This window comes from Canis aureus, chromosome 7 (assembly GCF_053574225.1).
Source record: "Canis aureus isolate CA01 chromosome 7, VMU_Caureus_v.1.0, whole genome shotgun sequence".
In the NCBI taxonomy this organism is placed as follows: Eukaryota; Metazoa; Chordata; class Mammalia; order Carnivora; family Canidae; genus Canis; species Canis aureus.
In genome coordinates, this window is record NC_135617.1 from 50,573,908 (window position 1) to 50,599,553 (window position 25,646).

Consider the following 25,646-nt stretch of genomic DNA (forward strand, 5'->3'; position numbering starts at 1 on the left):
GCAAAGTCCTGGTCTTGTGAATATGTTGGTAGTTGGCAAAAATAACTTAAGTTTGCAGACAGAATTAAAGTTGTTAATTAGCTGATGTTAAGATATCAAGATTATTCTGAGTTATCTGGGGGGAGGGGGCTTGAAAGTGGAAATGTTAGAAAACCAGAAGATGACAGTGTGAGGCCTCATTCATTCCCTGTTGATGGAGAAAAAGAGCCATGAGCCTGGAAAATGGATGGTCTCTAGTAGTTGAAAAAGGCAAGGAGTAGATTCTCCCCTAAAGCCTCTAGAAAGCAACACAATCTTGTCTGATGCCTTGGTCTTAGCCCACTGACATCTATGTTAGATTTCTGATATACAGCTCTATTTTATAAGACAATAAAATTGTTCTGTTTTAAATCACTAGATATGTGGTAATTTATGATGATTTATTACAGCAGCAATAGACTACTAATACAGTTGGTCCTTTGATTATCTGCATAAATGTTTATATTTCAATTCTACATTATTTAAATGAGTTTAAATATACTTCATCTAGGTTTTTCTAATTCTGATTCTTGACTCTAGAATTTTTCTCTATTTACACAGTTCAATTTCTAGTGACTGTTTGCTTCCTTCTTTCCAGTTGCAATTTTAATTTCATCACTTTCCTCACAACCTTTCAACTTCTTTGTCAATCTAATCACAACCCTTGATTATGGGTTCTCATTCTATTATCAACAAAATCCGACCTCTTGGGAAAACACACTTGTCTTCTACTTAGGCTCCAACCCTTCTTTGCACTTTGGTTTAGTTGTATACCTCTATCTGTCCCAGTGAACTACCAGCTTTTTAGAAAATCAGTGTTTTATGTCTCTCATAAATAAATAAAATCTTAAAAAAAAAAACTTATCAATCTTATCATGTGACTAGGTTGGCTCTGGTTTCCTGCAAATTTTCTAACAAAGACTTTGCAATCATCTGAATAAAAGATTCTTCTCTGGGGTGGGGACAGGATGCCTCTTCCTGTAATATAATAAAATATGATTTTCTTTCCTATTCACTCTTAGAACAAAATATTCTTTTTAAAAAAAAGAGATTTTATTTATTTATCCATGAAAGACACACACAGAGAGAGAGGCAGAGACATAGGCAGAGGGAGAAGCAGGATCCATGCAGGAAGCCCGAGGCAGGACTTGATCTGGGGACTCAGGGATCATGCCCTGAGCCAAAGGCAGATGCTCAACTGTTGAGCCACCCAGGCATCCCAGAACAAAGTATTCTTAATTTCATTCTGAGATTTTAAGAATAGGAACTCTTGGGTCAAACTACTAGTTTTGAATCCTGGCTTCTGTAACTTTCCTGTTATTTGGTTAAACAAACTTTTAAATGCTTGTTTGATTTACTTGATAGTGGAGTACTGCTGACACCTAACTCTGTGACTTTTATGTGTCAGATAGTGGCCCCATTCAGTCACATGGCAACTTAATGTCCCACATTAAAGGAATTGGCTTCTCCTAGGGCTTCGTATCAAGTCAGGAGCTATTTCTCAAAAGCAAAATAATTATCTACAAAGAACTCATGGATTTTTTCCATAACCCTTGGGTCTGTCTTGCAATTCTCCTAGTGGGATGTGCCACAGTTGAGCTCCATTTCATGTAGGTCAACATTTAGGGCAGGCTTCACTCACCAGTCAGGCACCCAGAACCACTCTCAGTAACCTGGAATAGAGCAATAATTCCAAATAAATCTGGTTTATGCTCCAATACCAACAAATTCAACTTAATCTAAAAATATGTTTCTTTCTTCTAGGCCTAGCACCCTTAGAATCTATTGTCACTTACAGTTCCCAAGTTTCTAGTGATACAAATTAGCAAACTCTTACAATTCTTTTTTGGGCCAAATTTTGTATTTGGCCTCTGGTGTGGATGTGTGAGAGCTTATTTGATGCAATGAGATGGGCCAAAGGTAGGCCACCCCAAGATGCATGAAGATTATTTTGAGTTAAAAAGCAATTAAATCTGGCAGATTCAGGAAAAACTCACCTTCTCCCTCCACTGCCTAAAAGAATTTAAAGGACCTGCCCCAGGAAGAGAGCTCTCACCATATGATATGAACTAGGTATGGTAGACAGGGATGAACCTGGCAGGGCCTGTTTGATCAAAGTCGTCTCTGAACTATTATTTCTAAGAGACCCAGCAAACGTTTGTGTACTAAACATTTACTCTTTTTCATCTTCCTGTGAATTACATTCCTTCCCTTTGAAGTCCCAGACCTTATCCCCTTTCTTCTTATCCCCTTATCAATTCAGAATGATAAATATACCTCATTTAGTCTGAGTTTGGGATTTCCAACTCTGTGTGGATTTCCATATGTATGAAACTAAATTTTATGTTCTCACATTTATCTGTCTCATATCAATTTAATTCTTAGTCCAGCTAGAAGGATCTTGAAGGGCAGAAGTAATTCTTTGTCCCCAACATAAGGAATGGCATAGGAATACTCATGTCTCATTTAATAAACATAGCCCTTAATGCCACCGATGAGTCTTTAAGCAAAGTAGGACTAGCATGCTAAGACAAAGGGAAAACAAACAAGCAAACCCTGTTCTTATTAGCAAGGTTTACTCAATACAGTTTTTAAGTTCACAGTATTCAATTTTTTTTAAATTTATAAAAATATTCAAATTCCATTACTCAACATTTTTATCCTTCCCAATTGATGCCCTAACTTGCAATAAAAGATCTAATGAAGTTATGAATTCAAATAGCATTTAATTAACCCATAGGAGCAGACTCTTATCTCATTTGCAGAAATATTAGCTCTGAAATTCTTTTAGTCCAGTAATAGAAGCTCCGTAGTCCTCTGATCATGCCTATAGGTAAGAATTTATTTATTATTTGTTTCATTTTATTTTTAACATCGTTTTTATAGCAGTTTTAGATTCACAGCAAAATTGAGTAGAAAGAAGAAAGAACTCTCATATGGCCCCTGCCCTAGACATGCACAACATCCATCATTATTGATAGCCAGTATCAGAATGGTACATTTGTCCCAATCAACCGGCATTGATATATTACCATCACTCAAAGGTAATAGTTTACATTAGAGTTCACACTTTGAGTTGGGTATTTACGGGTTTTCACAAATGCATAGTGATGTGAATCCACTATTAGAGTATATTTTTCACTTCCCCAAGAAAGCTCTCTGCTTTACCTATTGATCCCTTTCTCCCTTCTACTGATCTTTTCACTGTCTGCACAGCTTTACTTTTATCTTTCAAGATGTCTGTACCGTTTTGCATTCCCGTCAACAATAAATCAGCGTATTCACCAGCATTTAGTATTGTTAGTGTTTTGAATTTTAGCCTTTTTAATATATGAGTAGTGGTATATCATTGTTGTTCTAATTTGCAATTCCTTAATGGTCAAGAATGTTGAGCATCTTTTCATACATCTATTTGCCATTGGTATATCTTCTTCGCTCAAAATTTTGATAATTTTTTAATTAGGTTGTTCAGTTTCTTATTGTAAAAATTTATTGTATATTTTGGATAAAATTCCTTTATTCAGATGTATCTTTTGGAAGTATTTTTTTTCCAATTTGTGGTTTGTTTTCTCATTCTATTAAAGTAATTTATTTTTAAGTACTTTATAATGTACCCAGTGCTATCAGAATTAGTCTGCCCCCTCCACAGTGTCTGTAATCTTCATTCATACTGTGTCCTATTTTTGCCATCACTCAGTCGAGGAAGTCCTGCCTTCCATGGACATGTTGTTGGAGGCAATAACTCTGTAATGATAATTTAAGTAAATATTTTTGCCTTTGCCATCTATGGACCATCAATACAGTATACTGCTTTTAGGCATAATGCTACTGGACACTTAATAGACAAACGTATAATATAAAAATGGCTTTTAAATACACTCGGAAACCAAAAACTTCATTTGATTCACTTTATTGCAATATTATTCTTATTGTGGTGATCTGGAACTGAATCTGCAATATCTCTGAGGTGTACTTGTATTTCATTTTCCCACTAGAAGCAGATCATTGTTGTCTTCAGATCCTACCAGGTAAGAGAACAATTACAAGTTTCTCTCCTCATAGATCTATTGTATGTAGGTATTTATGGCTTCAAATATGGTATCACTCATGTTCCAGTTCAAGAAGTAGAAACCACTTGAAATCATTAAGAAGGAATTTAATACAGAGAATAAGTTGCTTATAAGACTGGAGGAGTAGGGATCAGGAGGGTACCACTGGACTTCCTGAATTCAGCAGTGTACCATTGTGACAACAGTCCAAGTATCAAAGGAACAACTGTCATTAATATATAGATCCCCACAATTGGTTTGCTTGTATAAGCAGTAACAAAAATAAGACTTCAGCCTCAAATATGCTTTTATAGTCTCATAGGAATGCATCTTACTGGTAGAAGTTAGTTCTCATCCAAAACTTTGGCTATAGGTATGTGGGAAAAGTAGTTCTTAACTTTCTGGGCTCAACAATACAGAAAACCACTAAAAGAGGGCGGGATGGATGCTGACCATATTAATCTTAGTCATGCCAAGTAGTAAGCTCCAAATACTTTTTTAAAAATCTCTAATTTTTTTATGCTAGAACAGTTCCTGACCCATAGCAATAGCTCTATAAATATTAGCTAATATTGTTATATGTAATATCTTTCTAGACAAAAATATATATGAATTATTACTATTAACCATATGAGTTCCTTTAGCACATTTTGATAATTTTCTAAGTCCCTAAAATGTCTGGAAGAGACTGGGGTTCTGGAAGAGATTGTCAGCAGGTGGGCAGGTGAAATCTACATGTTTCCACTTTCTAGCAGTGGAGGTTCACCATGACCCCCCAGTCAAGATGAGCAGTGGCAAACAGTGAGGAGGCAGATGTGCTCCCCATTCCTGACCTGCTTTGGCTTCAGTGAAGTTCTTGGTTCCTTTGCGTGAGAAAAAGTGCAGCTGAGTGTTCTTCAAGAGGGTTGTGACACAGAAGGAATTGAATATGTGCCTTCAGATCTTCTTATTAATTTTCCATCTCCAGAGAGAAACATAGCTTTAATCCTGTCAGTAGACTGGGGTTGTTGGAGGTAGGAGTTGTGAAAGAGTTCAATGCCTGTTTTTAATGTTCTTGCCCAGTCTGTATTTTTTAATTCTAAATTATAATAGCAGAAATTAGGACTGAGCAAGCATACTGCAACATAGGCTGTTTTAAGGGAGCCTTATGAAAATTTAAAGTTTAACAGTAAATAATTAGTTTTATGATCTTTATTAGGCCAGAATTAAAACTGCCATTAGGTGAAAATTAATTGCTTTAAGATGCAGACGTTAAGAATTCAGAAAGCAAAAATATGTTCTTCTCATCTCTACTTTTCAATTCCTTTTTTGAAGATCTGACAACAATGAAAATAGCTTCTGTAGCACATTCAAAGTCTCTTCTAATATCTTCTTCTTTATAATTTCATTTCAGTTATACTAATAGAGATATTTCAAGACTTAATGAAAGAGGATATTAAATAAGTAGCTAACATAGATTAGTCAGCAATGAGAAACGGGAACATTCCCTTTAAACTACACATATATCCTGGTTTCTGTTCAAGTCAGTAGTTCTTTTTATTCGTGTTATCTCTTACATCATGCCTGCTCAAAGTTAATTTGGCAGAAAAATATGATAGAAAATATGAGTCTTATCTTTTGAAATTTGTTAGATAATATTCCTTCCTCATAGATTTTCCTCCATCAAACACTATCTTCAAATTAATCAACTCAACACATTGACTGTTGATAAGTTCATGGAAAGTGAGATCCCATCCTGAGGATTCCTGTCAGCTTTTGTACTTTAACTTGTTAGCCCCAGACTCTACACTCTTATTGCTAACCCTCTTAGAGAGGAAAAGGGTTTCCTTAGAGACAACTTCTTTCTTAAGCAGGAATGGGTGAGGATTATTAATCAAAAGGGCAGGGAATATAGAGCTTTCTTTTAAGACTTTATTTATTTATTCATGAGAGACACAAAGAGAGGCAGAGACATAGGCAGAGGGAGAAGAAGTCTCCCTGTGGGGAGCTACATGTGAGACTTGATCCCAGGACTCTGGGATCACAAATTGAGCCAAAGGCAGAGGCTCAACTACTGAGCCACCCAGGTGGCCGAAAATATAGAACTTCTATTTACTTCTGTTCATTTTCAAAATCATTTACAAGTTGCTACAGCAAATAAAGAGACACTAGGTCTACACCTATTGGACTAAATATATTACTTAACCCGATCTGTGACTATTAAAATTGAGACAGGAAGAGACTGTGAAAATATATTCCAGACCTTTCCTATAAAAATGCCTGTTGGTGAGCTGACCCCTCAATATGCCTTTCTTGGAAGCATTAATCATTGCCATTTCCAGTGAATTTCTTTCTTTCTCCAGAGAATATCAATAGGGATGTAGGTTAGAAGTTTAAAGTAAATGGAGTTTTTAATTCTCTTCACCAAATCATCACAGACTGAAATAACAAAAAAATTACCTTCAGAAATTACATTATACCTTATAACTGGATTCAGAAACATGAGCATAAAAATCATGCACATCCATGAAGAATCTGCCACAGTTGGAAGTTCAGACTGAAGGCACCTTTAAAAATTATTTATAGAGGAGAAAAAGATTTGTGAAGAAATACTGCTCTATTAAAACTTATGATCTTTCAGCACCAGGCATGGAGATCTTTCTCTTTCTAGACATTTTTCTCATTATCATGGATTTGTATCTCAATAGATGTATTTCATCCTATTCAATAGTTGAAATTTTACCTAGAGCAGGATCCAGCTTACAGCACAGGGGAGCAAACAGGCCAAACAGGGCATTCTCAGTACAGCACAGACGCAAAATGATATCCTTTTATAGCCAAGCAGCTTCTTCAATGAAGTTGGTTATAAGAAACAACAAATAAAGTCGCATTGGCTCAAGAGATTCCTCTTCAATTTTAAATAAATCCCTTTGAAAAGTATTTATCGGGATCCCTGGGTGGCGCAGCGGTTTGGCGCCTGCCTTTGGCCCAGGGCGCGATCCTGGAGACCCGGGATCGAATCCCACATCGGGCTCCCGGTGCATGGAGCCTGCTTCTCCCTCTGCCTGTGTCTCTGCGCCTCTCTCTCTCTCTGTGACTATCATAAATAAATAAAAATTTTAAAAAAAAATTTAAAAAAAAAAAAGAAAAGTATTTATCAAATACGAATTTATTATGAGTCTAACCAACAAAAATGTATTCACTATATAAAACACAATACCAGACACTAAGGGACCATAAGAAAAAGTATCATAAAAAAAAAAAAAGAAAAAGTATCATAATACATAACAGTAGAGGTATGATTGTACTCTGGAGTCCAACAATCTGGATTTGACATGACTTCCTTGTTGTTTATCTTAATGTGTACTCAAGCTATTAAGAAAAAAGGAGAAATTTATTGAAAAGTTCACATGCTTCTAAAGCTGTTTCTTGTGGACTTCCAGGTTTTATTCACTTAAATTGGCTTGTGCTATATGGCTGAAAAAATTGCCTCAGAGGATGCTGTTGCTTCACTTTGTTTGGTATTTAATTAAAAATTCTGGAAAGGGTTTATCATTGCTTGATTTTTAAATCAGGTACTAAACTCACGTACAAATGTCTATCTGGGAGTTGAGGGCAGGAGAGCAGCGTAAGGCATTTATAAGAATAAGGAATTTTTGCAATCCCTATCAAAATTTCAATGCATTTTTCATAGAAATAGAGTAAATAATCCCAAAATTTGCATGGAACCACAAAATAACCCAAGAGCCAAAGTAATCTTGAAAAAGAACAAAAATGGAAATGCCATGCTTCCTAATTTCAAACTTTATTACAATGCTGGCATAAAGAACAATAGAACAAAACAGAGAGACAGAAATAAATCCATATTCATATGGTCAATTAATTATAACAAAGAAGCGAAAAGCATATCATGGGGAATGGACAATCTCTTCAATAAATTATGTTGGGAAAACTGGACAGGCACATGCAAAAGAATGAAACTAGATCATTATTTTCACCATACACAAAAATGAACACAAAGTGGCCTAAAAGACTTAAAACTCCTAGAAGAAAAATGGGTGGTAAGCTTCTAGATGTAAATCTTGGCAATGATTTTTTGTTTGTTTGTTTGGATTTGAAAGCAAAAGCAGAGGCAGCAGGAGAAAAACAAGTGGGATTACATTAAACTGAAGCCTCTGTACAGCAAAGGAAACCATCAACCAAATGAAAGGACAACCTATGGGATTAGGGAAAATATGTAAAAATCATCTGATAAGGGGCTAATATCCAAAATATATAAAGAACTCATAGAACTTAATAGCAAAATAAAGTAAATAAAAAGATTGATTTAAAAGTGGGCAGAAAACAAAAATAAAAGTGGGCAGAAGACTTGAATAGATATCTTTTCCAAAAAAGACATACAGGTGGCTGACAGATATATGAAAGGGTGCCTAACGTTAGTAATCATCAGGGAAATGCAAATCAAAACCATAATGAGGTATCATCTCACACCTGTTACAATGACTGTTATCAAAAAGATAATAAATAAATGTTGGTGAGGATGTGGAGAAAGGGGAATCATTGTGCTCTGTTGATAAGAATGTAAACTGGTACAGTCACTATAAAAAATAGTGTGAAGTTTCCTCAAAAAATTAAAAATAGAATTATCATAGGATCCAATAATTCCACTCAATTCTGGGACTCCAGGATCATGACCTGAGCCGAAGGCTCAACCGCTGAGCCACCCAGGCGTCCCCCTGAAAGGTTTTTAAAGCATGGATCTTCATCTAAAAACTGGGGTTACAGTCAGAAAATGGTGGAATGGAGGCTAGGGAAACAAATAATAAATGTCTGTCTATGAATAATACCTTATGGAGAAAAAGTAATAGGTAGGTGAAGTAGCTGCTCTAATAGGGCACTTTTTTTCTTAAGATTTTATTTATTTTTATTTTAGGAAGAGTGTGTGTGTGTGTGTGTGTGTGTGTGTGTGTCCGTGTGTGTGTATGTGAATGAAGGAAGGGGCAGATGGAGAGGGAGAAAGAGAATCTCAAGAAGACTCTGCACAAAGTGCAGAGACTGATATGGGGCCTGAGATCATGACCTTGAGATTATGACCTGAGCTGAAATCAAGAGTATGATGCTTAACCAGCTGAGCCACCCAGGTGCCCTATAATAGGGCACTTTTTTAAAGAAGCAAAAGCTGTGCCATTTTAGTGTCAAGTGATAAAGTAGGTCCTAACAGATAGAGTAGAACATACTTTCCACTTATCTTCTCAGAATTCCTTTTGCTTCACCACATTGAAAGATTGAGAAATGCAGCCTTATACTGGCAAAACAAAGATTTGTGGCTTGAGTAGAGTCAGGAAATGAAACATTCTGGAAACATCTATAGTAGAAAGTTGTGCCTAAACAGCTTCAAAGAAAATAATAGAGAACATGAAAGGACTATTAAAAAACTGAGAAGTCTTTGCTGATACTCCCAGAAATTGGTGATTTCAATCAGGAAGTAGTAAGAGCCAATGAAAAATGATTTATCAACTTAAAGTTTCTCAGGTTGTATGGAATGGAAAAAATATTTGCAAACCAGCTACATAATAAGGGATTAATATCCAAAATATATAATGAACGCATAAAACTCAATGTCAAAAACACAAATAATCCAATTTAAAAATGGACAAAGGACCATGACAAATATTTCTCCAAATAAGATACAGAAAAGGCCAATAGGTAGAAGAGTTTTGAAATCATGAGTTAGTAGAGAAATGCAAATTAAGACTACCATAACGGACAGCCTCAGTGGCCCAGCGATTTAGCGCTGCCTTCAGCCTGGGGTGTGATACTGGAGACCCCGGATCCAGTCCCACGTTGGGCTCCCTGTGTGGAGCCCACTTTCTCTCTCTCTCTCTCTCTGTCTCTCTCTCTCCCTGTCATGAATAAATAAATAAATAATAAATAAATAAATAAATAAATAAAATGTTAATAATAATAATATTAATAAAACTACCATAAGATGGTAACTCATGCTTGTCTGAATGGCCATCATTAAAAAGATGAGAGATAATGAATTTTGGAATGGATATGGTAAAAAAGGGAGCTCTTCTATGCACTTTGGTGGGAGTGGCAATTGTTGCAGCCGTCATGGAAAACAACATGAAGGATTCTCGAAAAAATAAAAATAGAACTACAAAATGATCCAGTAATTCAGCTTCTGGGATTATATCCAAAAGAAACAAAAACATTAATCTGAAAAGATATCTGTACTTAGGCTTTACGCATTATTTACAACAGCCAAGTCATGAATTTTTCTAAGTGTCCACTGATGGATGAATGCACAGAGAGGTTGTGCATATATACACAATGAAATATTATTCAGGCACAAAAAAATGAGGAAATCCTGCCATTTGCAACAATGTGGGTGGACCTTGAGGAAATTATATTGAGTAAATTAAGTCAGATAGAGAAAGACAAAAATTGCACACTCTTACATGTGCAATCTGAAAAACAGAAATGAAAATAAAACCTCATAGAAAAATCAATCAGACTTGTAGCTACCAGATACAGAGGGTTAAGGGAGGGGAAATTAGAGGAAGATGGTTAAAAGGTACAAATTTCCAGTTACAAGATAAAGAAGTACTAGGGATAGAATGTGCAATGTGATATTTGTAACTAATACTGCTGCCCAAAATCCAGGAAAGTTGTTCAGAGAATACATCCTAAGAGTTCTCATCACAAGGAGAATTTATTTTTCCTTTTTCCTTTTTTACTTCTTTTCTTTTTGTTGTATCTTTATGAGAAGATGAACCAATTGTGGAAGTCATTTCACAATATATGTAAATCTGACCATTGTGCTGTAGGCCTTTAAAACTTATACAGCAATGCATGTAATTATTTCTCAATAAAACTGAAAAAAAAATGCTTTGAGTTGCACCCATAGATTGCATCCCATGAAACCACAGGAAACTTTGATTAAAATTAACAACACCCACAAATGGTAAATATATTAAGGGTAGAGGAAAAAAATTATACAGGGAAAGAGAGAAAGCAAAAAGAAGCAAAGAAAAAGAGGGAGAAAAAATTGGGGTCAGAATGTTACAACATACAATGGACAATGAGGAAAAAATATGAACTTGACATGAATCCTGTTTTTGAGGAATCAATAAAGACATTTACTAATGAAACTATGATATAAAAAGCAATGAGGGTATCTTGCATTTTTAAAAAAGATTTTGATAAATAAATCTTTAAAAAGAAAAATGCAAGGCTCAGTGCTCTACCGTCTGCCTTTGGCCCAGGGTGTAATCCTGGGGTCCTAGGATAGAGTCCTGCATCAGGCTCCCTGCGGGGAGCCTGCTTCTCCCTCTGCCTGTGTCTCTGCCTCTCTCTCTGTGTGTGTCTCTCATGAATAAATAAATAAATAATTCTTTTAAAAAATAAAAGATTTATTTATTTGAGAAAGAATGTAAGTAGGTGACAGGCAGAGGGAGAGAGAAAATCTTAAGCAGATTCTACTGAGCACAGAGCCTGATGCTGGGCTTCAACCCAGGATCCCAAGATCATGACCTGAACTGAAATCAAGAGTCACATGCTTACCTGACTGAGACACTGAGGTGCCCTCAATTCTGTTGAGCATGTAATGAAATAATAAAAGTGTGTGAAGCATCTAGTATATTACCTACATATACGTGAAGCTCAATAAATGTAGTGATTATTGTTTTAAAAAATAATGAAATCCATAAACAAGCTATAAACATTTAAAAATACTATGGAGTTGTTTAGATGAGGAATACATGGAGGAAATAACACTGTTGGTATAAGGTGACAGCACAAGTAGAAATGCAGTGGCAAAATTTCCAGAACATTTGCATCAACTGAACAAGTTTAACCAGAGTAGAGGAATGGGTAGAGTGCCTGGGTGTAGTTTGTAACAAAACAAGTAGTGGCAAATTAACTCATTGACAGCAGATTCCTAGAATACAGAAAAGTGTGCTGTGATGCATAACACTTGCTCTGGGCAGTGAAAATTAAGACTGATGACAGGCATGCCAAGAATGTGTCATTGCAAACAGGGAAAGGAACACTGGGTACCCAGGTGGATGAGCCTGAAAGTGGGATGTATGCAAGATGACAAAGGACATAATACGCATGCTCAAGAAGTTGGCCTTTTTTCCCCATAACATAGAGCTAGCAATGATTTTTATATGAAGAGATATTATAAATCTATTTTAGAAGCATAACTCTGGCAGCATGTGGAAGATGGAGGTACAAATTTATTTAGGAAATTATTGCTATGATCCTGCTGAGAGTAGTGATAAGGTTTCAAATATGACTATGTCAGTAGAAATGGAAAGAGAATGGATGAAAAAATAATTCAAAAATACAATGAATAAATCACACTGCAAGAGGGGAGGAAATTTAAAAAAAAGATTCTGTGATTTCTAATTTGAGTTTTGAGGAGAGGTAATAGAAATCACAGGAGGAAAGACAATTTTGGAAAGTAGAAACAGCAAATTTTGGTTTTGGGCTTTTGAGTTAAATATGCCAGTAGAACATCCAGCATATTTAGAAATCTCCATCTGCGCTCTAGAGAAAGGTGCAATCTAGTGATAAACACTTCTGAATTTCTAATTATCAGCACTAGTTAAACACAGGGAATTGCTTCCACTTGCTTCTAGCCAAAGGAAGCATCCAAAATTATTACATTGGTCATAGGAATGAGAAAGAATTAGACTACCCTCTTGACAAATACTCTATATGATGGCTACTCTTGATGGATAAGTAGAGGCTATAAAAAGCAAATTTATTTTATGGCTTTGCAGTTTAACTTTGCAACCACCCATGTATGAAACAGATAAAAATCAGTCCTATGACTTGTAGAGAAGGGAAAAACGAGAATAATGCAACATAAGAAAGTGGTCATTATTGATATTTGTGAAGATGGACTTTCAGTTTTAAGTCTTGAAGGCAAAGATAAATTTACATCATAAATTTAGTTTCTAGATAAACAGTATATACTAGAGAATTATGCCTAGGGTAAGCAAGACAAGTCCAATGGACACTAAGTTATTTTATAAATGTGCTTGTAATGGATGATCCTAGAAGCCTAGCTGCTTTCTTCTGGAGTCTCCATTTGCAAGTAGAGCACTGATTCACTTAAAATGCTAAAAATGTTTATCAATCTATCTCTCACCAGAAGAAAGTCACTGGCAAAGGACTTATTCTTAAAGTGATAAAAAGCAAAAAACTCGACAAAGTATATGAGGCTCTAGTTTACAGGCAATCAATGTGGGCAGTTTAGTTTCTAAGAGAATGGAAATAAAAGAAATAAAGTCCACATTCACCCAAGCTTTCTACCTGAGGGCAATTTCCCAAATTGCACAAGGGGGGCTAGTCTCAAGCAGTGAGTGGAATTCTTCCTTTGGAGGAGGAGGCACAGATCAGAATTCAGGGCTGGGGGTGTGGCTAGGCTATGTGGGATATAAAGCAAAGATGAGCAATCCTCGTAGAGTGTGCTCTAAAAATGTGGATGTGAGTCCTCTGTGAGTTCTGAGAGCCAGTTGCACATATTCAGAATAAGATTCTATAATGCCTGGCATAGGGTGATTACAGTTGATCTGAGAGTTGACCTGAATACCAGAAGACAATAGGACTAAAAGAGATCAGAGTCTGAACTCAGTTAGAGTTAAGATTCCTCACTGACCAAGTTGGGCATTTCGCTGAACCTCCCCCCCGCCCCCCCAAAAAATGCCTTAGAGAATCACACCCTGAAGAAAGAGCTACACCCTAGAACTAAGAAGAATTGAAATAGATTTACCCTAACAAAGAGTAAAATCAAACCAGAGACTTGAAAGCATTTTTAGTAATTAGATTGCTTGTAAGAGCAAGCTTTAAAACTAAAGAAAACATAATGTTCTCTTTGATGAATCAGTTTCACTGCTTAGTCTACAATAAAAATTCCTAGACATTCAAAGAGGAAAAGGTGACCCATAATTATAGAGAATAGGTGTCAATGAAAAGAGATTGGGATGACACAGATGTTAGAAGTAGCAGACAAGAAAAAAAAATAGTTGATGAATATTTTCAAAAAGCAATTATAAACATTTTTGGGTACATAAAAAGAAATTAATAAATGAAGAGATGAGCAATTAGTAGAGAAAAGAAATCTATAAAAAAGTAACTAAAACAACTCTAAGAGAGGATCAGAGTTGAAGAGTTACATTTCCTGATCTCCAGGCTTACTATACATCTACAGTAATCAAGACATTGTAATGTTGGCAAAATACATAATAGATATAGATTTGTGGAAGAGAAAAAAGATGATTAATTGATTTTCAACAAAAGCACTGACCCAAAGTCAGAGGAGAAATGAATCTCTTTAACAAATGGTACAGGATCAAGTAGATTTCCTTAACTCATACCATATACAAATTTAATTCAGTATAAAGCATAGACCCAAAGATAAAAAACGTTTTAATTATTTCAAAAGAAAGCATAGAATAAATTTATGAGATTTTTAGAGAGGAACAAGAAGAACTATAATCAGTGAAAAATAATGTTAAATTAGACTTTATTAGAAATAAAAGCCGCTGCTCATGGGGTGTCTGGGTGGTTCATTCGGTCAAGCATCACTTGATTTTGGCTCAGGTCAAGATCTCAGCTTGTTAGGATTGAGTGCCACACTGAACTCTGTTTTCAGCAGAGACTCTCCCTCTCCCTCTGCCCTTCCTCTTCTCTTCTCTCAAATAAATGAATATTTTTAAAAAATCACTTGTGTTCAATAAAAATTATCATTAAGAAAATAAAAAAGCAAGGCACATATAGGAAAAAAATCACCTAAATACACATACTTGACAAAAGATTGGTTTCTTGAATATATTAGGAAATTTTATACCTCAGTAACAAGAAGACAAATAAACTAATTAGAAGATGATGATTTAAAAAGACACTTGCCAAAACAATGTTATTGAAATGGCCACTAAGCACCTGAAAAGGTGTTCAATATCTTTGTCATCATGGGTTTGAAAAATAATGCCACAATGCAGTATTATGCCATAACCTCTAGAACGGCCAAAAAAAAAAAAAAATGTTAGCAAGTATGTGGAAAATCTGGAACTCTCTTGTATTGTTAATGGGAAGGTAAAATGGCACCACCTCTTTGGAAGATTCTTTGGAAGCTTCTTATAAAGTTAAACATAAACTTACCCTATCACCTAGTAATTCCATTCATAGCTATCTACTAAGGGGACATGAAACTATGTGTTAGCATATGCAAAATACAAGAAGTATTGCAGTGGCTTTATTTAAAATGATCCCAAAACTACTGAACTAATAGCCCTCAATAAGCAATGAAAACACAAGTTGTGGTATAATCTTACCTCAAAATTTTACTCAGCAATAAAATATAAAGAACTAATGAAAACAATACTATGGATATAACTCAATAACCTATGAGTGAAAAAAACAACAAAAAAATACTAATCACTCCATTTAGATGATGCTCAAAAAGAGGCAGAATTAATCTATGGCTGTAGATACCAGAAAAGTGGTTGTTGCCTATGGATAGTGATGAATGACTAGCAAGGGACAGGAAGGAACTTGTTTGGTGATAAAACTCTTCTGTTTCTTGACTGGAATGTTGGTTCGGTGAGGGTATACGTCTGAGAACTCATTGAATTGTATGTTTAACATCTATATGTATGTGACTGTATGTCAAGTTTACACACAAACACTTAAAAGAATGCTCATTGAACCTCTGCTATGTGTAAAGCACTAGAGCCAGCATTGTGGGGGCAGAGGACCCAAACAACAATGAGATGTCAACTAGAATAAGGATATGGTGCTATTTTGTTAAAACAGACATTTATTAATAGAACAATTACTCATTTTCAAACAGATATAATAAGCTTTGTAAAAATATGAATACTTAAGTACTCCCTGAATTTCACTCATTTATTTTTAAATCACGTTCTTATTTCTATACATGTTTAAGTGCATTAACTTTTAAAATGTATCCTTATTTCCTAATCCTTTCTCTGCCTGACTTCTTCCAGGTCCCCAGAACCTGTTTTCAACTTCCTAAAAGTAGCTTCTCTTCCTTTATCCTTCACTGGAGGGAGAGAACTGATCAGTTCCATCTTAATCAGAGTAGTCATGAACTTGTCTCTTTAGCATTCTCAATTAGATTGCTGAATACCAAGCATCCCTGCTGTGTTCCTTCTGATGTCCTTGTTTCTTTCCCTCTCCTCTTGGCAAAACAGAAAGAGAAAAGAATTATGTAGCAGCGTGAAGCCTCTGGTCTGAATGAAAACTCTGTGATTGTCTTTTTCCAAGCAACTAGTTCCCGGGCAGATAGCTTCTAATTGCCTTAAGCTCCCTTTCCCAGTAGATATGCTAGACATTACTAATTAATTTGAAGTGAATAGGCCCTAAGCAACTCTCATTCACAGAATTCAATTCTCAGCCCTCTGTAGATTTGAAAGGACTATACCTTCCAAGAGTATAACATTTTACAACCTGGGTAAGGCTATTGAGAGAGTATAAAATAATTGCTAGAGGCAGCATGTTAAGCCTTGCTATTATATAGAACATATTACAAAAAAAAGAATGGGAAACACTAGTTGATGAGAACTTTTGGCATTAAACCAAGTCACTTCATTTAAATAGATTTTAAGATACTTATTACGTATAACAACATAGTGGTGAGAACATTTAACCACTGTATGTGCATCTTTTCTGAAATCTGGAGTATTCATTAATTATTTTTCTGTAGGTGATCTTTAGGTTTGGAGGAATAAAATCAGATTCTAAAAGAAGAAAAACTAAAAAATTTGTATTGCAGAAGCTGATAAAATTTTAGGAGTAAGTAAATATTATGAAAGAATGGAATGATAGTTGATCCATAATGTTTTGATTCATAAAATTTCTGTCACGCTTACTGGAAAAGAAATTATAGAAAACACCCACCTATCATTTATCTTCATCTTAATTTTTAGGAAAAGGAATGCCAGTAATGGCTTATGTTATTGCAACTGATATATCTTCTGTACTAAATGTGAAGTACTTATCATTTCAAAATATATCTTTCTTCAAGTTTATATACATCATCACTTAAATGCACCTGGCCATGGCAGCATACTTCATAGAGGCTGATTGGTCTCCATGTCTGTCTGCAAGTGAGTTAGCTGACACCCAGTGCTATAAACTGAATGTTTGTGGCCCCCCACAATTCATATGTAAAATCCTAATGCCCAGTGATATTTGGAGGTGGAGCTTTTGCGAAGTGATTAGGTCATGAAAGTGGAATCCCTTATGAATGGGATTAGTGCCTCCTCCATACTTAATTCTGATGAAAAACCAGAGTTGAGAATATCCAGATACTGCAGCAATCTTAGGTATGGCTTGGTGTCTTAGTTGCTTTGGGCTACTATAACGGAATACCACAGACTGGGTAGTTTATAAGTAACAGAAATTTATGGCTTACAATTTTGGAAGCTGGGAAGTCCATTGTCAAGGCAACAGCAGATTTGCAGTTGGGTGAGAGCTTACTTCTTAGTTTATAGATCACCAACTGCAGTATCTGGCTTGTCTCAACTGTGGTCATTCATCAGAATTAAGTATGGAGGTTTTTAAGCATACAGAAGTCTTATCTAGACTTACTGAATCACAATCTTCACAAAGGGGCCACACCCACACTTTGAGTGGCACAAGTGATTCTGATGTGTAGACCAACTTTTCTTAAGAATACAAGTGAGAACTAAAACCAACAAAATTTTTTCTCCCTATGTTAAATTATATTGGGACCAGGCATACTTTCCTATCCCTATGTTAAGGGATACTGTGATTAAGCAAAAATAATTTAGCTACTTATTCCAGGAAGTATTTGTTTTTAGAAGAAAAGTCTGTGAACCCACCAAAAAAGCTTACTTTCCAATACTAACAGTTTACTCATCAAAAGTGACTTCAAGACCATTACCTTGTTTGTGTCCACAGGTTCAAAGCTGTTATGTAATAAAATCTACTAAATCCTGAGTAGTTCTTTTTTTTTTTTTTAAGATTATTTATTTATTTATTCATGAGACACACACACACACACACACAGAGGCAGAGACACAGGCAGAGGGAGAAGCAGGCTCCTCCCAGGACTCTAGGATCACACCCTGGGCCAAAGGCAGGCTCTAAACCACTGAGCCACCCAGGCGTCTCAATCCTGAGTAGTTCTTACCTTGTAAACTGACCTTTAAATTTCCTAGCCCGGGCCCTAATATCTTCCTTGACTCTTCCTCCCTTGAAAAATTTCTGAGTCTGTCAAGGTGGTATTCTCCCTCATGGCAGTATGTCTGTTAAACAGAGCTTTGCTTGGGATCAACAAGTATTTTTGATGAGTTGGAAGTTATTGTTAAATTAGCATCAGTTAGTTGCATGAATTATATAACAACCACTACATTTGAGAAAATAAAATACAGAATTTGACTGAAAGGCATAAACTACCTAGCTACACACAGATGACTTAAGTTAATTTGGCATTTTTACCAATGTTCTCTTGTTTTTTCCTGTCCACAAATGATCTTATTCTTGAAGGAGCTCTACCAATGCAGCAAGCTTTCATATCCCAGAACATTCTGGTTCAAAACCTTCACCTGTCAAAAATTTCTAAGTTGCATTTTCTCCCAAAAACCTTACCTGTTTAAGCATTGTATGACTTCCAAAAATACACACTCCTCTATTATTTTCCTTATTAGGGGCTATTCTGGAGCTGTTCCCATCTATTAATGTATGTTCTAAGCTGATTAGGAAAATATTATATTTGGCAATTAGGCAATTACGACATTTATTTTAGCTTAATCTTTTTTCCTTTGAAATAAACTTTTTACACTGAAATAGCTTAATATTACTCTAACTCAATTCTAAACCTGTGCCTGGCTTTAGACACAAATTTCAAAAATTCATGAGAAAATATGTCTGAACCGATGAACCAAAGTTCCAAAGGGGAAAAAAATGTTCAAGATTATATAGAGCTTATCCAAACAAAAATGAGGGAGATGGAGATAAATTCAGTCAAGAACGGTCTGAGGGGAAGAAACACTGGGGTGAATACCCAAAAGACAAATAGGGATATTTGTGACTGATGAGCTTGGATTTTTAAAGGGCACATAGGAAGATTACCAGCAGTGAATGTGATACAATGGGATGACAGAAGAATCCAGACAGGAAATCTAAAATTCAGAATAAGGCTAAATTCCAACCCCCAAAATAAATATAAAATTATTTTAAAATTGCAAATTACATGTACAGTATGAAGAAGATAAGAGAGTTACCTGGGAAACTGGACAGTGCAGTGATGTCCACCTGTAGGTGTATGGTTAAAGGTCAAAATCCTTAAAACCTTTTTACTCAACCTCAAACTCCCATGGTTAAGATAAAGATAGACTTTTAAAAATAAAGTTCACTACATGTGTTTACGATCCACTTTTGAGTGGATCATGTGGCTCTGGGGGATGTCTGGTTTGAAGCTATAAAATAAGGAATTAGACAAAGTCACATAGCTGTTGAGCTCAGGTGGCTTATTGACTCCAACTCTAAGGGCCTGGAGTCAAACTGTAAGTTCAGATACAACTATAATATGTAATAATAAATATATAATATATGACATAGCACAGGCTAGGACTCTGGCCTAATTTTAATATAGCCCATTACAATTTGTTTCTGGTTTTATTATAGTGTTGGAATCATTAGTCAAAGCAGCAAAGATGTGCAGTGAGTTTGGACACTCAAATCTCAATATGAGATAAAAACATTTACTAATATTAGTATAGGTCTCCAGACTTTGTGTATATAGATATAAATATATGTTAAGATTGGTATAATACAATATCTAGTGTTTTATAACCTTTTGAACATATATATTATAATTCCCAAAATTATTCATCAATAATTTATTTTTTTAAATATTTATTTATTGGGATCCCTGGGTGGCGCAGCGGTTTGGCGCCTGCCTTTGGCCCAGGGCGCGATCCTGGAGACCCGGGATCGAATCCCACGTCGGGCTCCCTGCATGGAGCCTGCTTCTCCCTCTGCCTATGTCTCTGCTTCTCTCTCTCTCTGTGACTATCATAAATAAATAAAAAAATTAAAAAAAATAAATAAATAAATATTTATTTATTTATTTATTCATGAGAGACACAGAGAGAGAGAGAGGCAAAGACACAGGCAGAAGGAGAAGCAGGCTCCATGGAGGGAGCCTGATGTGGGACTCGATCCCGGGTCTCCAGGATCAGGCCCTGGGCTGAAGGTGGTGCTACACTGCTGAGCCACCCGGGTTGCCCTCATCAGTAATTTCTAATGTCATTATAGAGCCTGGGTTGGATCATAATTGATTTAACTATCAAACTATTATTCAAATTTTAATGTTTTAGCCCCAAAACATTCTTATAGTCATAATATTTTCATACATTGCTATTTTCTTCAAATAAATCCCCAGATGTACAAATTCTGGGTCCAAGGCTATGCACATTTTTAAGATTTATTTCTCATCGCTTAAACTGTTAAAGTCTGTTTATAGGAATTTACTGATGAGAAAGTGTAAGACATAGTATATTTTTTAAAAAGGTAAAGGTAAATGGTAGTGACTTTACTATTTCATAATACAGTATTTTAATATATTAGTATTTTAATATATTAGTTTTATTGAGTTGGCAATAGATGAGGAAGTACTGTGTTTAAGGTCAGATGATCTGGATCAAATTCCTGCAATGTCATCTATCACTAGAGTCTCTCAAGTAATGCATTGACATCTACCAACCCTTTTCATCAGCTTTAAAGTTGGATAAATAATACTTGTCATAGCAGCCTCTCAGGTGTGTTTTAAGGATCAATATGCAACAAAGTACATGAAGTACTTAGAAATATACATCAGAGATTTTCAGTAAGGTCAGAGCTGAACAGAAGTCACAGCTAGGCCTACAGGATTCACGGGAGCCCAAGGGCAGCTGCCTAGGTCAGGACTGCACAGTGCTCTAGACTGTGGTAGACTAGACTGTGGTAGACTGAAGTCAGCCACAGACTTCAATGCATGTGTCAGTCAGAGAAGCAGCTACTATGAGAAGTAAGAGAGCACAGAGTTTGTTTTTTTCCCTCTATTGCTACATCACGAATTACAGTTTAGTTTAAACAACAAAAATCATTCACTGTCTTTTCACAGTTTCTGAGGGTTAGAATTCAAAAAAGGCACAGAAGGGATAATTTATGCTCCTGTTGTCTGGAGCCCTAGCTGAAATCTAACACTTGAGGCTAGAGGTTGTAATCATCTGAAGGCTCCTGTATTTACATGTCTGGTAACTGATGTTAGCTGTGAGCTGAAGGCATAGATGGACCGTCACTTTGAAGATCTATATGTGACCTTTGCATGTGCCCTGGATTTCCTTATAACCTCATGGCTAAGTTCTGTGAACTAGACAAGCATCAAGAGAGACAGACAGACAGACAGACAGACAGAACCTGAAAGAACCCACTTTGCTTTATGAACTAGCCACTAGATGTCACCTGATTTCATTTCCAACACAATTGGTCAAGACAATTTCAAAGGTCCACTTGGTTCAAGAAGAGGGAACATTATGAGATCACCACATGTGATGGAATATATCACGGTGAGGCCATCTTTGAAATACAATATGATACAAGGCCAGAATACACAAATCCCTGGAACTGTTACTTCTCCTTTCCTCCATGAAGTTGTAAAAGCTACACTCTTCTTTCCAGGAGCCATCTTATTGGAGGTACCAGAGTGGTTAAGGTGAGGTGGAAAACATGGGAAATTTGGGAGATTTTTACTGTTTTTAATTTAATTAGGTTTGAAAAAAAAAAAAAACTCACCCCTAGTTTAGAAACTATATTATAAAAAGTTTCTTGCTTGTATTTAATATGGCAAGTTGCCTGATTAGGATTGAATATTAAAATGGCTGAAGTTGGAAAAGTCTCATTCGAGATTCCAGGCATACACTTTTGAATTAGGAAAATGGATGTACTTTAAATTTTTATAAATATACACCTATTAAACAGACATCTTCCAATTACTCTTACAACAGTTCTAAACCAATGAGTGTTGATGCCCCAGAGTCAATCCTGAACATGGTAGATTTGAGGGAAATTTACTATTAGGTATTAGGATTGTCTTATAGGATCTGTTCCTGCCAGAGTGGAGGGACTGGGTACTCAACATCAATAGGTCTACTAAGAAAAGGAGACAAACTTTGGACACAGGCAGATAAAGTAGCTTCTTTTTCCTCAGGCTGAGACATCCTGGAGATTCTTTTCATTTTTTCTCCTTTGAGCTTGAAGTCAAAAATCTATGACTCGGCCTCTTCTACTGTTCAGAACTTTGTCTTCTGTTTTTTTTTTTTTTTTTTTCTAATTTCTTGATTTGTTCTTTTTTGCTGACTTAATTTTGTCTTTCATTTTCTGTACTCAAGTCCTTATTTGTAAATTATTTTTATAATTTTCAGTGATTTTTATTTTGTTATTATTCCTTTTTTATACCATTTTTGTTCTAATGGATGCAAGATTTTCTCTTACCTCTCAAGGGTATTAGTTATAGTTAAATTGTTTTACATTTTTTCAAACATGTTTTATGTTTACTTATTTTGTAGCAATCTTCGATGTTGAGGGATTTCCTTAATTGTCTGGTAATATGGTGTTCGTTATACTGAAGATTGAAACACCAGAGTTAATCAGTAGCTCTGTATCAGTGGATAAATTTCATGGACTACAAGTCTTCGCTGGAAGCTGACAGTGTGAACAGCTGGCTTTTTTTCTATCTTCCCATGTAATTTTTTGTAAACACTGCTTCCTTTCAATGATTTTTCGGAGAAAGACCTAGTATTATCACAGGAAGTTTTAAAGATAATTTAGGAATGAGAGGAAAATTTCTCATGATTTTGTATGCACATCTATACCTAAATTCTCTGTATACAACTTTGCTCTTTGCCCTCCTGTGTGCTTATCTCTTTATGTCTAGATTTATAATCAGGTGGGGGGGCGCTGTTACGGGATGTTAATTAACTATGTTTAGAGCAGAAGCCTGAAGGTGCCTACAGGGTCTCATATTCTGCATTGCATGTTCTATCAACCTCCTGTGGCTTTCTAGGGTTCCATGGAGCAGATGCCTTGCTTCTCACCAAACCAGTCCAGCAATAGCAGGAACTTTGATAAATCATGTATCTGCTCCCATCTGCCTATCATCATCATACATTGGAATAAAAGAATTACAGAAGTCTCCTAGTTTTATCTGAATTTAGAATTGATATTTCTGTTCTCCTTGATGCTTTGGAATAATTTTTTAAAGGAGAAAGGGAAATATTGACTCTACTTTTTTGAAATTGTAATTATGGTTTATATATGAAGTATATTTTTAATAAAATTAATATATTTAAAGTAAAACATCTAGATTTTAAAGAATAGAAATAATAAAATTTAAAAAACCTGTCTAGAAGCTCATCACTCTGAGGTAATCACTCTTAAAGCATATATTCTTAATTGACGTATTTGTTCTCATTTTATCTCACTGACCTAAAGTTAATTGTTAAAACTACCCAGGGTCTCAAGATTTTATCCAGCAAAATAAAGAGGTTACAACAAAGGAATCGAAAGGTAACATACACCTTCCAAAACCAGTTTACCATTTAATGGAATGAAGCTTCCTGTTCAAGAGCCAAGTATATCTCTTTAATTATTGCTCCTATTTTTCCAGAAGGTGTTTACAAACATTAGAGAAAACTACATAAAGACTTGAACTCTGAAAATTAATACATGTTGTCTATACAAATAAATAACTTAATAGAGCTAAAAACAAAAACTCCTATACAATGGTGAAAATGAAAAGTGTTATTGATTGCTTCTCTGCAGTTTCACTTTCTACGGCTCAGAAACAATAATGCTTGGGAAGCTCTCATGAGCTACCTAATTAATCAATCATGATTCATGACATTGAAAAATCCCTTCACAACAAAGGCCATGTCTTATTTACCCTTATCTCTTTCATGGTTCCCAGATAACAACTTTGCACGTATTTCACTTTTAAGAAAGGATATTAAATACCTGAAAAATCTCTCTGAAAAAATTTAATAGACTACATTTTTGCATCCAGGGCTTCTTTCCCCCTTTGCTGAGATCAATTTCAATTTAGACTAAGATATGAGATATTGTGCAGATGGTATTTGCAAGTCAAAATAAAATATAGTTTGCTTGGCTTTCCTCTGGGTAAGGGTGCTTGTCTTTTTCTTTTGAGAAAAAAAAAAAACAACTATTATTTTGTCAGAAATATGTGAAAGATTTCTAACTTTTGGAAAAAACCTGATATTTTGGAGTATAACAAATTTGGTTAATTAATTCTTTAATTTAATGATTACTAGCCAGTATATATTGAACTAAAAATAAAAATAAAAATGGGCAAAAAAAAGAAAGATAGAAACCTAGAACCATAATCCTAATAGTCAGAGATAGCCTCTGTTTACATTCCTATTCTAGTTTTTATGCATAATGTTTCTTATATTTAAAAGCAAAGAATTGCATGATTTGACCATATAAATAATCAGAAATGAGCTCTATTTTTCTCAGCATTCTGAGTAAACCTGAAATTAAAGGCATGCCAAAGCCTCCCATACAGCTGATCAAAATAAGCACTCAGGTACCTGGTTTCAACACAAAGCCCTGTCGTATGGATGGAGGGGATGAATGACAAGTGGTGGAAACAAACAAGTGGAAGCTACCTATTTCCTTCAATTCCCCATCTTGCTTCCACAACATTTTTCTTTGGAAAGAAACTGAGTATGAACAGGAAAACAGTGACTCATCTTGCACAAATAATGTGTATATCTCAAACTCCTATCTTTTCAAGTTAGGAAAGTCATCCAAACAAGCAGGATGTGCAATCATTCTCTGCCTGAGACCATCCATGGTTTAATTGATAGGTTGGCAGTCTATGGCCAGTGGGACACATTTAGTCTGCTGCTTATTTTCTTATTGCCTGTTAGCTAAAAATTGTTTTTCAATTTCTACATGGTTGGATTGTAGTCAAAAAGAATAATATTTTATAATATGTGAAAATTATATGAAATTCAAATCTCAATGTCATAAGTTTTATTGAAACAGCCAAACCCATTCATTTATATAGCAAATATGGTTATGATCATGCCACATAAATTTAAGTTGCTGAGATAAAAATTGGACTTCCTGGAAAGTCTAAAACACTCGCTCTCTGGCTCTTTACATAAAAAGATCGCTGACCCTTGGTTTCATCTCTATCTCACTTCTGATATCAGCATCATGGGCTGGTCCATCTCCCGTAAGACTGATATTTTAGGATGGGAAGTGTGATCCTCTTTGGCTTATTCAACCTAAGATTAACTTACTAGCATTCAGCTGCTTTATCTTGAATAATAAAGGAAAATTCAGCAAAACTAAAGCTTTTACAGAGGCATCTGCTAAAGAGTAAAACATTTTTCCGTTGCCTTTATTCAAAAGAGTGCTCTAGCCAAAAGCATTATTAACTTTCCATGATCTCTTTATCCCAAAGTGAGATCATCACTGCAATAACAGTTTTTTTTTTAATCTTTTTTTTTTTCCCAATTGTTC

The 25,646-nt window shown here is 35.4% G+C and overlaps 1 long non-coding RNA gene across 9 annotated transcripts in view; it reads left to right on the forward strand.

The window, feature by feature from the left end:
* The window catches only part of LOC144316850 (uncharacterized), a 138,480-nt gene that overhangs the window by 75,931 nt on the left and 36,903 nt on the right, over positions 1-25,646 (forward strand). For 8 of the 9 annotated variants that reach the window (XR_013382691.1, XR_013382696.1, XR_013382686.1 and 5 more), the window contains one exon: positions 4,014-4,046. This is a non-coding gene — a long non-coding RNA (uncharacterized LOC144316850). Of the gene's footprint in view, positions 1-4,013; positions 4,047-21,776; positions 21,812-25,646 lie in introns of those variants that run through there. The other variant, XR_013382690.1, reaches the window with a different exon arrangement.